Source organism: Eulemur rufifrons, chromosome 30 (genome assembly GCF_041146395.1).
Source record: "Eulemur rufifrons isolate Redbay chromosome 30, OSU_ERuf_1, whole genome shotgun sequence".
In the NCBI taxonomy this organism is placed as follows: Eukaryota; Metazoa; Chordata; class Mammalia; order Primates; family Lemuridae; genus Eulemur; species Eulemur rufifrons.
Window position 1 is genome coordinate 15,171,378 of NC_091012.1, and position 13,557 is coordinate 15,184,934.

Consider the following 13,557-nt stretch of genomic DNA (forward strand, 5'->3'; position numbering starts at 1 on the left):
ACAAATTTTAGAGAATCAATATTCTATGGAACACATTTTCTAACCTAAGTTCAAAGAAGTTAGAAATCGAGGACAAATTACAGCACTCATAAATAATTTGTTGGTCAATATAAATTATAGTAGAAAATATTTAGGGCTGCATGATAATAAAATATTAATGTTTTGAACATGTAGAATGTAGTATAACATTAAATGGGACATTCATAAGTTTTAGAACTTATATTATTAAAGAAGATAGGCTAAAATAAAATTAGCTAAGTATCCAACTTAAATTAGAAAAAAAATTTAAACAAATCAAAGAAGAGGAAATAATAAAATGAGTGGAAATAGAGGATCAAACTAGACAAAAGATGATTCTTTGAAAAGACAAAGATAAGTGACAAATCCCTGACAAAATTCATCAATTAAAAAAAAAAGAAGCCACAAATAAATAAGAATAGATGTGAAAAGGAGGCACAATTAGAGATGGAGGGAATATTGAAAAAATAGTCATATTAAGTTATAAACAAATTTATGCCAATATAGTCAAAAACAGGAAAAAGTGAACAAATTCTTAGAAAAATATAAACCACCAAAGCTGACTCAATAAAAAATGAACAAATCTAAATTATCATATAACTATTAAAGATATTGAATTAGTTGTAAACATATTTCTGCATAAAGAATGAGCCATTTCATGTGGGCTTTGTGAGTAAATTCTAGCAAATGTTTAATGAATCAAGAATTCCACAGCCAGGCACAGCAGCTCACACCTATAATCCTAGCACTTTGAGAAGCTGAGGTTGAACATTGCTTAAGTCTAGGAGTTCAACAACAGCCTGAGCAGGAATGAGACCCTGTCTCTACAAAAAATAGAAAAATTAGCTGGACATCGTGGCTCATACTTGTAGTCCCAGCTACTTGGGAGGCTGAAGTAGGAGGATGGCTTGAGCCCAGGAGTTGGAGGCTGCAATGAGCTATGGTGACTCCAGTACACACCAGCCTGGGAAACAGAGCAAAACCCTGTCTCAAAAAATAAATAAATAAATAAATAAATAATTTCCACCCTTACACAAACTCTTTCAGAAGACAAGAAAGAAGAAATTCTCCCCAAATCATTTTATAACAATATATCCTTGATATAAAACTAGACAAAATAATTTTAAAGAAGATTTATATTGCTAAAAACAAATTCAAATGGAAATACAACACACCAAAATCTATGGGATACAATGAAAAGCAGTACTAAGAGAGAAATTGATATCAATAAACCTCTACATCAAAAAACAAGTATTTGTAATGAGATTGTTGGAAGGTGTATAAGCACAAAAAAATCTATTGATTTATAATCTTTCTGCATTGTCAATGGCCTCAGGGCATCTTGTTAAATTGGCTTGTATTTATTCTTTTCTGCCACCAGAAGTGATAACCATTTCTGCACACAGAACTCAGAAATCTCTTTTAATGGATCACAGTGTCAGAGAACAGGATTCTCTGCATCTCCTATTTTCTTTATAAACCCAGATCATCTGTGTCCCTGCCAGTTACCTGGACAATGGGATCAGTTCTCTCATCTTCTGGAGGACTCAGGCCTTGGCGTGCCTCCAGGATGCCCTTCTTTGGAAAGGTACCCTTGACCCAGGTTGTGCAGAGCCACAGATGACAACAGGCCTCCTCATCTTCATCACAGGCCATGTGACCAGGGCAGGAGAGCTTCTTTTCCACTGCGGGAAAAATCAATTAGTGTTATTTAATAAAAAGCTACTTCCTTTTGTTAGCTTTTTAATAAAGCAAATTAAGTGCTCTAGTCATTGTAAATTTAAATTAAAGAATGGGGAACAAAGACCAAGCTAAAATTCATAAATCTGTACTCCAGTGATGGAACATGACCAGATAAAAGGGAAAGGAGAAGGGTAATAGAGAGAGGAACGCAGCCCACCACATGGAGATGCGTGCAGAGGGGGGAGCCGGTGGACGTACAGACCCTTCGGTTGATGCAGACACAGCACATACAGTCAGTGTCACATGCAAGGGCACCTCATCCCCATCTTGCATCTTCTGGGATCCTGGCAATAGCTATTTCAAAAATCAGGTTGCCTTTTCATGGCTATAAAGATCAAGTTCCTGTTGGTACCTGCTCCATCTTTCAGGAGACTGATTCAGTCCCTCGTCAGAACTTTCCCCCTGTGGCCTTTGGTCTAGGACAGGAATCGGCATTTGCTGCACAGCTAGGAGACGAGAAATGCTGAGATGTCACTGAGGGGAAAAAATGACTCAGAAGCTAATTTTACAAGTCAAAGACTCAAATTATTATAGAACTACAAAAATGAAGAAAAAAGTTCAGGCACATGAATATTCAAATTCAAGGGAACACACTGAGAGAGCAGTAAGTCTAGGACAGTGTGAGGCTCAGCCAGACCTCCTGGAACATCCTGCTGGAATACGGCTCCTTGGGACCCGGCGTCAGACCTAGGTACTGAGTATCTAGGTCTCCCCTATGCAGAGGGACCGAGTCAAGGCAAGCTCCAGGAGGGCTGGCTCTCCCTCTGGCATCGGGGCCCTTTGTGGTGGAGGCTCCCTGACCCGGTATCTTGTCTCTGTGCTTCTGGAACTGGCCTTAGAAATTGTTTTGGTCACTCTCCCCCTCCACCCCCCATGACTGCCTCTTCTGCAGGCTTGCATTCTTCCCCTTGCATTCCTCCTGACTGCTGTTCCATCTCACCCTGAAACTCTGCAGCCGTCTCTCTCCCCTCCACACCGTGAGGCCCACTGGTGCCTTCTGTGTAAGGGCAGCCTCCCGGGGCCCAGTGCGCTTTGGAGCCAGAGCGATGGGCTTGAGTCCTCACTCTGACATGGATTGGCTCCGTGTGTGGCCCTGGGCCGATTCCACATGCTCACAGCTTTGCCATCCACAAAGTCGGGTTCTACACGTGTGAGGGGACTCCCATGAAACAGTGCGTGGAGGGCCCTGTGCTCCTCTATGGGCAGGGGGTCTGTCCCGCCCACCTTCCTTCCCACCTCTGGCCTCTGCCCCATCACTTACTAGCCCCGGGTTTGCCAGCTGCGAATCTCAGCTAGGACACACCACGAAGAGAAAAGACCCAGAAATCATGCAGTCATGGGGTGGTCAGCTACATGCAAGGGCTGATGGAGGATGAAGACTGTTCTTCCCAACTGCCCCAGTGCTTCTCTGGCAGACTCCTTCCTGGACCACATGGGGAAGGAAATTCTAGGAAGTTTCCCCTGATCTTTTCTCAGGAGCAGAGGGGATGGTGACATCAGGAGACTGCCTGCAGTCACACTGGGTCCTCAAGTCCTTCTGTTATGAACTTGCCAGAGACCCAGCTTCATTGCCTTGTGCTCCTTCCTAGCCTTGGGGTTTTGTATGCAGAAAATAGGGCATCGTATACAAAGTTCTGGGCACAGTGTTGCAGTGCACGTGCTATTTTGTGTGTGTGCACATGTACAGACCCCCGCATATGCATAGTCCCCAAGGCCATACACAAAATGTTGGCAGTGATTACCTCTAGAGGGTGGGATGTTGACTTTTTATTATCTTTTTTTTTCTTATTTCTCATCTCTATTTTTTCAATTATTTTCCACCCAAGTTATCGTGGGTTACTTGTTTTTTTTTTTTACTTTGAAATAGTTTTATTGGCTTGTAAGATCTTTGCATATAAAAAAAATCCAAAACACTATGCAGTATTAAATCATAATTACATTTTTTACCAATTAAAACTACCCAGAATATACATTTTTTAAAGAAAAAAAATCCTACAGAACTGAATTCTGAAATGACATTATGACTTAAATATTATGACAAAACAGATAATTCCTTATAACATTAATTCATTGCACAAAGCTGCCAGATATTTTCATAAGCATAACCATTGCACAGAGTGCAAATGAACACAATTTCAATGTCACACATTTAGTTGAAGTAACTGTGCGTCCACCTACAGAGCTCTTAAATTTCTGGCACAAAATGTTGGTCTGTTTTAACTTCTACCAGGTAACCAACTTCACAGTCCAGTTACTCCTTCTTTCTGGCCCTTCCTAAAAAAAGAAACATCCTTCTGCTGTCATAACCTAAAAGAGTCAGCACCTCCTTTGCTTGAAAATATCAACTCCTCTCAACTCTTCAGGCAGGTCTTCCTGCTCCATAGGCTCGCTGTACAGGGGGTTGTACTTATAGCCTTTGCAGTAGCCCAAATCCTTCATCAGCCTGGTTGGTGCATTCCTCAGGTGCAGAAGGCCCTGAGGCACCGGGGGCAGAGGGCCCTGGTGGTTCCTCAGGCAGGTTTTGACGTTACTGTAGGCGCTGAATGCCTCAATGGACTTTGGGGCTCTGGCAAAATAGACTACACACTGGGCCAGAAGCACCTCGCATTCAGGCATGCCTATAAAATGACAGCCTTGGTAGGCAGCAACTGCTTGTGTTAACGCAGATGGGTCTGCCAGACCTATGTCCTCGCTGGCGAACCTCAGGAGCCTCCTTGCTACATAGAGCGGTTCCTCTCCTCCCTCGAGCATGCGAGCCAGCCAGTAGAAGGAGGCGTTCTGGTCAGAGCCCCGCATGGACTTGTGCAGGGCGGAGATGCAGTTGTAGTGCTCCTCTCCTGCACGGTTATGCATAATGTGGGATCGCTGCAGGCCTTCCTTCAGGTCATTCTCAGTGATCAGAACTCTGCTGGGAGAATAGGTTTGCCCACTCTTCTTACAGAACATCTTCCTGGAGCTTAGCCTGGCCAGCACAGCCAACTGCAGTCCATTCAACCCAGCCCTGGCGTCCCCGTCATTGAGGTAAGCAAGAGTGTCTACTGCTTTGTCCTCTGTGATCACGGAGGGCTCAGAGCTGCTGTTGCTGCTGTGGCCCAGAGGGTCAGTGGGACGGCTAGAGTCTAGGACGTGGATTCCCAGTGAGTTGATCATTCGCATTAAAATAGTCACCATTGCCTCTACTGGATATTTCTCAAGAACAATCACCCAACAGCAGCTCAGAAGAGCAGCATTGACCTGGAAGGAAGGGCTCTCAGTGGTTGCCCCGATCAGGGTGATCGTCCCACATTCCACGTGAGGAAGGAAGTGTCCTGCTGAGATTTATTGAACCGATGAATCTCATCAATTAAAAGGATGGTTTTCCTTTTGAAAAAGCTCTTTTCATTTTAAGCTTGTTTTATGACATCTCGCACATGATTTGTCTTGGCATTTGTTGCAGACAATGTCACAAGCCTTGTGCTATGCTTCTTGCTGTTGTTGGCTATGATGTGAGCCAGAGTGGTCTTGCTGCAGCCCGGTGGCCCCCAAAGGATGAGCGAGGGAATTTCGTTGGTCTCCAAGAGCGAGCGGAACAAGGTCTCCTGCCCCACAGCCCTGCTCTGCCCCATGTAGTCCTGCAGCGAGTCAGGACGCATCTTGGCCAGCCGCTTGCCCTCCAGCATCTATGGAATCTCATTGGCGGCCACCGCGCGGGGGTGCAGACGCCCCGCTGCTGGCCCCACACGTGGCGGCGGCAGTGGCGGCGTCCTCCACATCCCAGTGCCCTGGGTTGTCCTTGCTGTCTGCTTCCGCGTCTCCCTCGCCATTGCTGTTGCCCAAGGCCTCCTCCTCCTTCTGCGCCTCAGCCTCGTCCCAGCTGTGCGGAGACACGTTGCCCACAGCAGCAGGGGCGGCCGCCGGCCCCTTTCCGGACCCCTTCCTCCCGGGGCTGCTGGAGCGGCCACCGGGAAGTCGGGGATGGGGCGGGCGCCTCTGGGCGTGGGCGGCGCGTCCTAGCTCTCCCTGCTCTCCCTCTCGCAGCCGTCGTCGCCCTCCTCTCCCTCGCCCTTGCTGCTCTCAGCCACCATCAGGGTGGCCGGCTGCTTCAGCGCGGAGCTCTCCGACAGCTGCCGCCTCTTGGCGGCCGGCGGCCAGGGCCCCTTGGCCCGCTCCCTGGCGCTGTGCAGCGCCCCTGCGGATTCCGCATGCCCCGGGGGTGGAGCAGCAGACAGCGGTCCAGGTGCGAGTTGATGTGCGCCGCGGGCATCATCTGCTGGCACACCGGGCACTGCACCTGGTCAACGTGTGTTACTTGTTTAACCAAAATACGAAGGGAGACATTCCTAAAAATTGGATCTACATCCTTGCTGCACAGGCAATTTAAAATAGAAAACATTCTTCAGGACATTCACAATTCAACTATAAATATTATCATAAAAATGTAATCAGCCACTGACCACACTAAGAGAAATTAAAAGAGAAAACACTAAGATCCCTCAGAAATAGACAAAGGTGAGGCCATCTTCTGCTAAATTCTCTGCAAGCTGCAGGAGTAGAGATTGTGGGCATTTTGATACGTGTTTTTCTCTCTGTTGTGAGAAGAGGACAGAATTCGAGGTCTGCAGGCACCAGCATTATGGGGACATAAAAGGAATTGAAATGATTTGGGTGAAGTTCCCTGACATCCCACTTAGAGGTGATTTGTGTTAGCCTGCTAGGATTCTAATTTTTCTGGAGGGTTGAATTGAAAATTTACCATGGCTTATGACCTATCAGAAGAAAAGAGATATTTTTTTTAATTAACAGAATCACAATCTTACTATTCTTCCTAATGTGTCTGTATCTCCCAAATGACAGGCGCTAGTGGATGGTAACAGCTACTGCGCACACGCACGTGTAAATGCACAGGCACATGCTCTTGTGCACACTTGCTTGGGGGCTCTTTGAACCTTTGGCCTTCTCAGGTTCAGGTGTCTGGTCCAGTGCATTGCCTCAGCATTTCATGTTCTTGTTTCCAGATGTGTAGAAAGTGCCTATCTGCTGCTTCCTTTCTGTGCGCACAATATGTAAAATTCATGTCTCACTTTTTTTAGTGCATTAGCATATTTTTTTAAAAGTCAATCCTGCTCATCATTCACGTGTCCCCATCTCTTTTGCAGTCCTGCTCCCAGGGCCACTGCCTGTGGGGAGTGGGGGAAGCCTGCAACAAATGGGACGGGGGGATGGTCTTCCTCCTCCTCCTCCTCCTCACTGTGGAGGTGTGAAGGACCACAGAGGAGCCACCCTGGGGATGGAGTTTTATGGCCTGTCAGGGTCAGCAAGAAAGCCTGGGGGCAGGGAGGGGCCAGGGCCAGCTCTTTCCCCACTACCCACTGTCGGCTAGTCGGCTTTTAGGGACCCCTTGTGCGGAGACTACTGGACCTTCCTAAAGATCTGCCTTGGTTCTCTAAGATTTAGAGAAAGCCAGTCCTTTAGGACTCATTTTTTGCCACCTTTGAAAAATAATAATAGTTCTTTTAAAACGTTTAAGATTCCAAGAGCAACAAAATGAAAAATGGCTGAATGTTCCTGAACTGAAATCTCCCTGGCAGGCGGAGGTAAATCCTGCCTGACTTCACTTGAAGATTGGGGGCTGATCTTGTGGTTTTTCTTCACAGAGGGTCGAGGCATGCCTGGGTTTGTCTGCACCGTTTATTCTTTCCCACAATAATTTCCAGGTCTGACTTGGCTTTTTGGCATTGAGTTGTTGAGGTAAAGACAAAAGCAGAGGGTGCAGGAATGGGTGTTTGTGATGAGGAGCGAAATGGCAGTTTTTCAATAGTATTTTAAGAAGTCAGCAGGGCCCCAAAGGTAACGTTATTATTTTTTTTTCTCTTAGCGGTTCTATATTCAGGAGCACAGATGAGTGTTTTCCCTGAGTGTTCCTATGTGGGCAGGATTTTTCCCATACCATGGCTGAGAGGTGAAAAAGGTGGGTTTTAGGCTGATTCAGTGGCCAAAGATAGGACCAAGGTCTGCAGGCCTGTTCACCTGAGACTCAGGTGGATATGAATCTTCCTGTGTATCTTGACAGATGGTGCTAGTGGCAAGATCAAGGTCAAATGGGCTATAGCTTAGGTTAAAGTGGGATGTGGTCGTTTTTTATTCTCTTGCCAGGACTCTTATTGGCAAGTCTGCCACCTGGTCATGGTCTGGCTTTCTCAAAATGGCCCTCCTCAAACTTGGGCTCAACCAGGGTATCAAAAACTCTGACCTGGAGTGCAAAACTCCCATCAAGGCTGCTTTGTTTGAGCATGGCTATCACATTATGCTGTGGGGATATGACTGGGAGACCTCCTATTCTGTCATCTCGCTTATGTTACTCTGCTATATGCTTCACTTTCTGAAATATATGTCAAATTTGTTCATGGTTCTTAGATTCAAAAGTTCTGAAATAAAGTGCTAAATTTACCTGTTATGTACGAAGCAAATTAGATTACTAGTGGGCACCAAATATTTATTAAAATGTTTGGAGTTAAGTTCAAGTTTATTGTAGGCAAGAAGAATTCATTAAAATTAATATCCATTTTCTCAGACTATATTTAAATGATAGCATAATTTAATCCCAAAACCTTACTTTTTATTTTTATACCATATTTTACAACATTTATGTTGTTCATTTGGAAATGCCAAGCATTTCTTAACTTCAGAAGGCTGTATTATTGCTTCTATATTTTATGTAAAACTAGCACCAATCTTCATGGCAGCATGCAATTAAAAATTGTAGATATCGAAAGCATTAATTTTTTTTGAGACAGGGTCTTAATTTATTGCTAAAGAATTATTTTTATTTGCATCCATTAAAGTACAGAGAGAAAAGACAAAAGAATCATTTTTAAATAGTATATCTATGTTATCTTCAGTATTTTATGTATCAAAATTTCTCTTATTCTTGTTTTCAAGTCCATATTACTGTGTTTCTTTTGAGTGTATGATTTCTCAGATGAATGCATTGTATTTTTTATTTTGAGCCTGAATATTATGAAATGGATGATAATGTTTAGCTCTGTACACTTAAAATAATGTGGTACATGATTTCTATATACATTGGGCATATGTCTCTTGCCTATAAAATATCTGTGTGTGTTTTGACTTTATAAAAATTGCTCATACATGGTTCAGGACTTACATGGTCCATGCTTGTTCAGGACTTATCGTGCGTGTGTGTGTGTGTGTGTGTGCGCGCGTGCGTGTGCTGGTTTGTTATCAGTGATTGCTTTATCCTATCTATGTGAGTGGTGAATGAAATAGTCTTAAATTCACAATGTATTTATTGTTTGAATTTATGTTATTTTATGAGAGAAACAATTTTGTTATTTGAAGGTGATTTTTGAAAAGTTTTCTAATTATCTCTTTAGGTAGCCAAATTTTTAATTGTGGTAAAATACATAAAATTGTTATATCAAACATTTTTAAGTATACAGTTTAGTAGTGTTAAGTATATTCACATAGTTTTTCAACATATTTCTGGATCATTTTTATCTTATTAAACAAAAAGTGAATAGACATTAAACAAGAAATGATTCTTTCTACCTCTCTCTAGCTCCTGAAAAACATCACTCTACTGTCTCTTTCTGTGAGTTTGACTACTTCACATACTTTATGAGTATAATAATACAGTGACTGTTTCTTTATGACTGCTTTGTTTTACTTAACATATTATCCTCAACATTTTGTCCTTGCGGTAATATGTGTCAAGATGAACATTTTTAAGGCTAAATAATATTCCATTATATGTATATGCCACATTTCTTTATTTACTCATCGATAAAGGGACATTTTGTTTGTTTCCAGGTATTGTCTTTAGTAAATAATGCTGCAATGTTTGCAAATGTGCAAATATCTATTCCATGTTTTGCTTTGAATAAGTTTGAGATATTTTGGATACACTGATGTAGTACCATGTGCATATTCTTGCTTTTGTTGTGTGATAACTTTGATATTATATCCAAGAAATCATTACAAAGGGTAATTGTAATGAAGCTTTCCTTTTATATATGCTTCTAGGAGTTTAGGTCTTACATTTAAGTCTTTGTCTATGTTTTTAATTGACACTTATAATTGTGCATATTTACAGGATACAATTTGATGTTTCACATATATATGTTGTATAATGAAATCATGATATTTAGTGTATTCATTACCTACTGCATTTATTATTTCTTCGTGGTGAAAATATCCACAAGCTGGTCTTCTAACTATTTTGTAATATACAATACCTTACTCTTAACCATTTTCATCTTACTATGCAATAGAAAACCAAAACTTGTTTCTTCTTTCTAATTGTAATTTTGTACCTGTTAACCAACCTCACCTCATCGTCCCCTTCCCTTAGTCTCTGGTAACCATTGTTCTACTTTCTGCTTCTATGATGTCAACTTTTTTTTAAACATACCACACATGAGTACAATCATACAGTATTTGTCTTTTTGTGTCTGGCTTATTCCACTTAACATTATGTCCTTTAGATCCATCCATGTTTGTATGCCAGTACCATGCTGTTTGGTTACTATAGCTTTTTAGTAAATTTTGAAGTCATATACTGTGACTTCAGGTTTGTTCTTTTTGCTCAGGATTACTTTCACTATTTAGGACATTTTCTAGTTTCATATACATTTTTAGGATTTTTTAAAAATTTCTGTGATGAATGTCATTGGTATTTTGATAGAAATTACATTGAAGTTGTACATCACTTTGGGTAGTATGGCCATTTAAAAATTATTTTTCAAATCCATTAACAAAAGGTAACTTTCCATTTATTCATGTGTATTTCAATTTCTTCATCCCTATTTTATAGTTTTTAGTATCTATATCTTTCAGCTTTTTAAGTTTATTGCTAGATATCTTAATTTTTTACAGCTATTGTAGATGCAGAAAAAGCATTTGACAACATTCCTTTATAATAAAAACACTCAACAAATTAGGTATACAAGGTATGTATATCAACACAATAAAGGCCATATATAAAAAAATGATAACATAATGAACAGGGAAATGCTGCAAACTTTTTCTCTGAGATTTCCAACAAGACAAGAATACCTGTTTTCCCCAGTCCTATTCAATATAGTATTGGAAGCCATTGTGAGAAAAAGAGGAGAAAGAACTAAAATCATTTAAACTGGAAAGTGAGAACACAAATTGTCCCTGTTTGCAGACAAAGTGATCTTATATTTAAAAAAAAAAACCTAAGAAACTACACACACACCCCAAATTGTTAGAACTCTTAAAAAATCAGTAAAGTTACAGAATACAAAATCAACATAAAACTAATACTATTTCTCTACACTAACAGTAAACTAAAATAGAAATGTAAAAATTCAATTTAGAAAGGCTACAAAAAATAAGTCAGTCTATTTTGAGTTCTTGTTTGTGTGTAGTACAAGGTAAGGTCCAACTTTAATTTGTCCAGTTTGGATTTCCAGTATTCCTAACCTTATTTATTGAAGAGACTGTCCTTTCCTGACTGTGAAGTTCTGGTGAGAATTGCTGAGAATAAGTTGTCAATATATTTATTATACATGAGTGTTTATTTCTGGGTTTTTAAATGTATTTAATCATCTATTTGTCTGTCTTTATGCCGGCACCACACTGTTTTGAATAACATAGCTTTGTAATATGTTTTGAAATTGGAAAATCTGTTGCCTCTGTGTTTTTCTATTACAATATTGTTTCTTCTGTTTTTTTTTTTTAATCTTTTGAGATTCCATAGAAATTTTAGAATATTTTAACACTTCTTTAAAAATTTGCATTGGTATTTTGACAGAGATTTCATCAAATCTGTAGATCACTTTGGGTAGCATTGACATATTAATAATATTAAATCTTTTAGCTTTTGAAAAAATAAGTGTTTCAAGTAGTTTTTTGTTTAATTTCCACATAGTTGTGGACATATCACTTTCCTTTTGATTTTTACTTCTATTTTTATTCTATTGTAGTCAGAAATAATACTTTGTGTGATTTTTATGTGCTTAAATTTGTTGAGACTTGTTTTGTGGCTTAGCAGGTTGTCTATCTGCTATAATGTGCTATGTTTGCTTAAAAATAGTGTGTAGAGTGGAGAGTTCAGTATAAGACTTTTAGATGTAATCTATAGTGTTAACATCTTCTGTTTCATTTTGTTTTGCTGTCTCTTGACTTCTTTTCATTATGGAAAGGATGTTATCAAATTATACTACTGTTCTTGTGATATTGTCTGATTCTTGCTTCAATTCTGTAAAAAGTTGCTTCATATATTTGGGAGCTGTAGTGGTAGATGCATAAGGATTAATACTTGTGATAGCTTCCTGATCAATAGACTCTTTGATCATTATATAATGCCCTTTGCTGTCCCCTATGACAATTTTTGACGTAACATATATTTTGTCAATGTGGGAGTATTTGACATTGCATTCAATAACTTTTTTCAGTTCTTTTACTTACAATCCTCTGTGCCCTTACATCTAAAGTAAGTCTTTTGCCGGGTGTGGTGGCTCACTCCTGTAATCCTAGCACTCTCATTGTTTGAGCTCAGGAGTTTGAGACCAGCCTGAGCAATAGCGAGACCCTGTCTCTACTAAAAATAGAAAGAAATTAGCTGAATAACTAGAAATATATAGAAAAAATCAGCTGGGCATGGTGGCACATGCCTGTAGTCCCAGCTACTCGAGAGGCTGAGGCAGGAGGATTACTTGAGCCCAGGAGTTTGAGGTTGCTGTGAGCTAGGCTGATGCCACGGCACTTTAACCCAGGCAACAGAGTGAGACTCTGTCCCCCACCCCAAAAAAGGAGGTCTTTTGTAGAAAGCATAGAGTTGGATCTTATTTCTTCAATTTATTCAGACAAAATATGTCTTTTGATTGATTTAATTTATTTTAGAGAAAGTAAATACTGAAAGGGTGCTGGGAGTTAGCTACACTCCCTGCAAAGAGGTTTTTTTCTCTTTTTTCTGATCAGATCTCTAAGTTGACTACACCAGTTTGCAGGGAGTTAGCTACGCTCCCTGTAAAGAGGTTTTTTCTTCTGATCAGGTCTCTCAGGCAGGGGTCATCGCAAAGGATGAAAAAAATAGTAGGAAACAGAAATAAAAAATAAAGTAATGGCAATAATAATACACAGAGCCAAAGATATAGTTTATAAAGTAAAGGTTTATGAAAATAGATACAGGAGGGTATCCGGATGGATATATTTTTACCCGCATAAAATATATCCTAAACTGAAACTCCACACAGGTATTATATAGGGTAGATACAGGCTCCGGTTTCCAACGGCAACAGAATTTTCATACTAACAGGCAGTGTGCTGTAGGGTCAAAGTCTCCTAAAAGGCTACTACAGATCCTTTAACTAACTCTAACTAGGGGAACAATGAGTTATAAATTCTTCTTGGGGCAAACTTCTAAGTTTTATGATAAGGCTATTACTTTAGCAAAATACAGAGACATCTTGGCTCCGGTGATTGTGTTCCTGGAGACAGAGATGATCTCAGAAGTCAACATGAGCTGTGCTTTGTGATAATTACTTTAACCGCATGGTTCCTTCTGGGCCCGGCTTGGGCATTAGCATATCTATCTCATCAGATCTCATCTCTGGGGGTCTACGCCTGTCAGCTCAGGCAACCTTTTGGTTCTAAGGGAAAGGCCTGCCTTGTCTTTCAAAACAGATGAGAACCAAAGGCCCAGTTTACAACTGTCTCTTTGAAGTGCAGCTTCTACTGACCAGCGAGACGCCCTCCTGAGACGAGGCAGCTTTTGAACTAACACATTTATTTTTTCTTTAAGGCAAAGCCTTATTTGACTTCTGAAAT

General features: G+C 40.6%; 1 pseudogene; it reads right to left on the reverse strand.

The window, feature by feature from the left end:
* Positions 1-4,077: 4,077 nt before the first annotated feature.
* LOC138378774 (ATPase WRNIP1 pseudogene) overlaps positions 4,078-13,557 on the reverse strand; it is a 30,594-nt pseudogene continuing 21,114 nt past the window's right edge.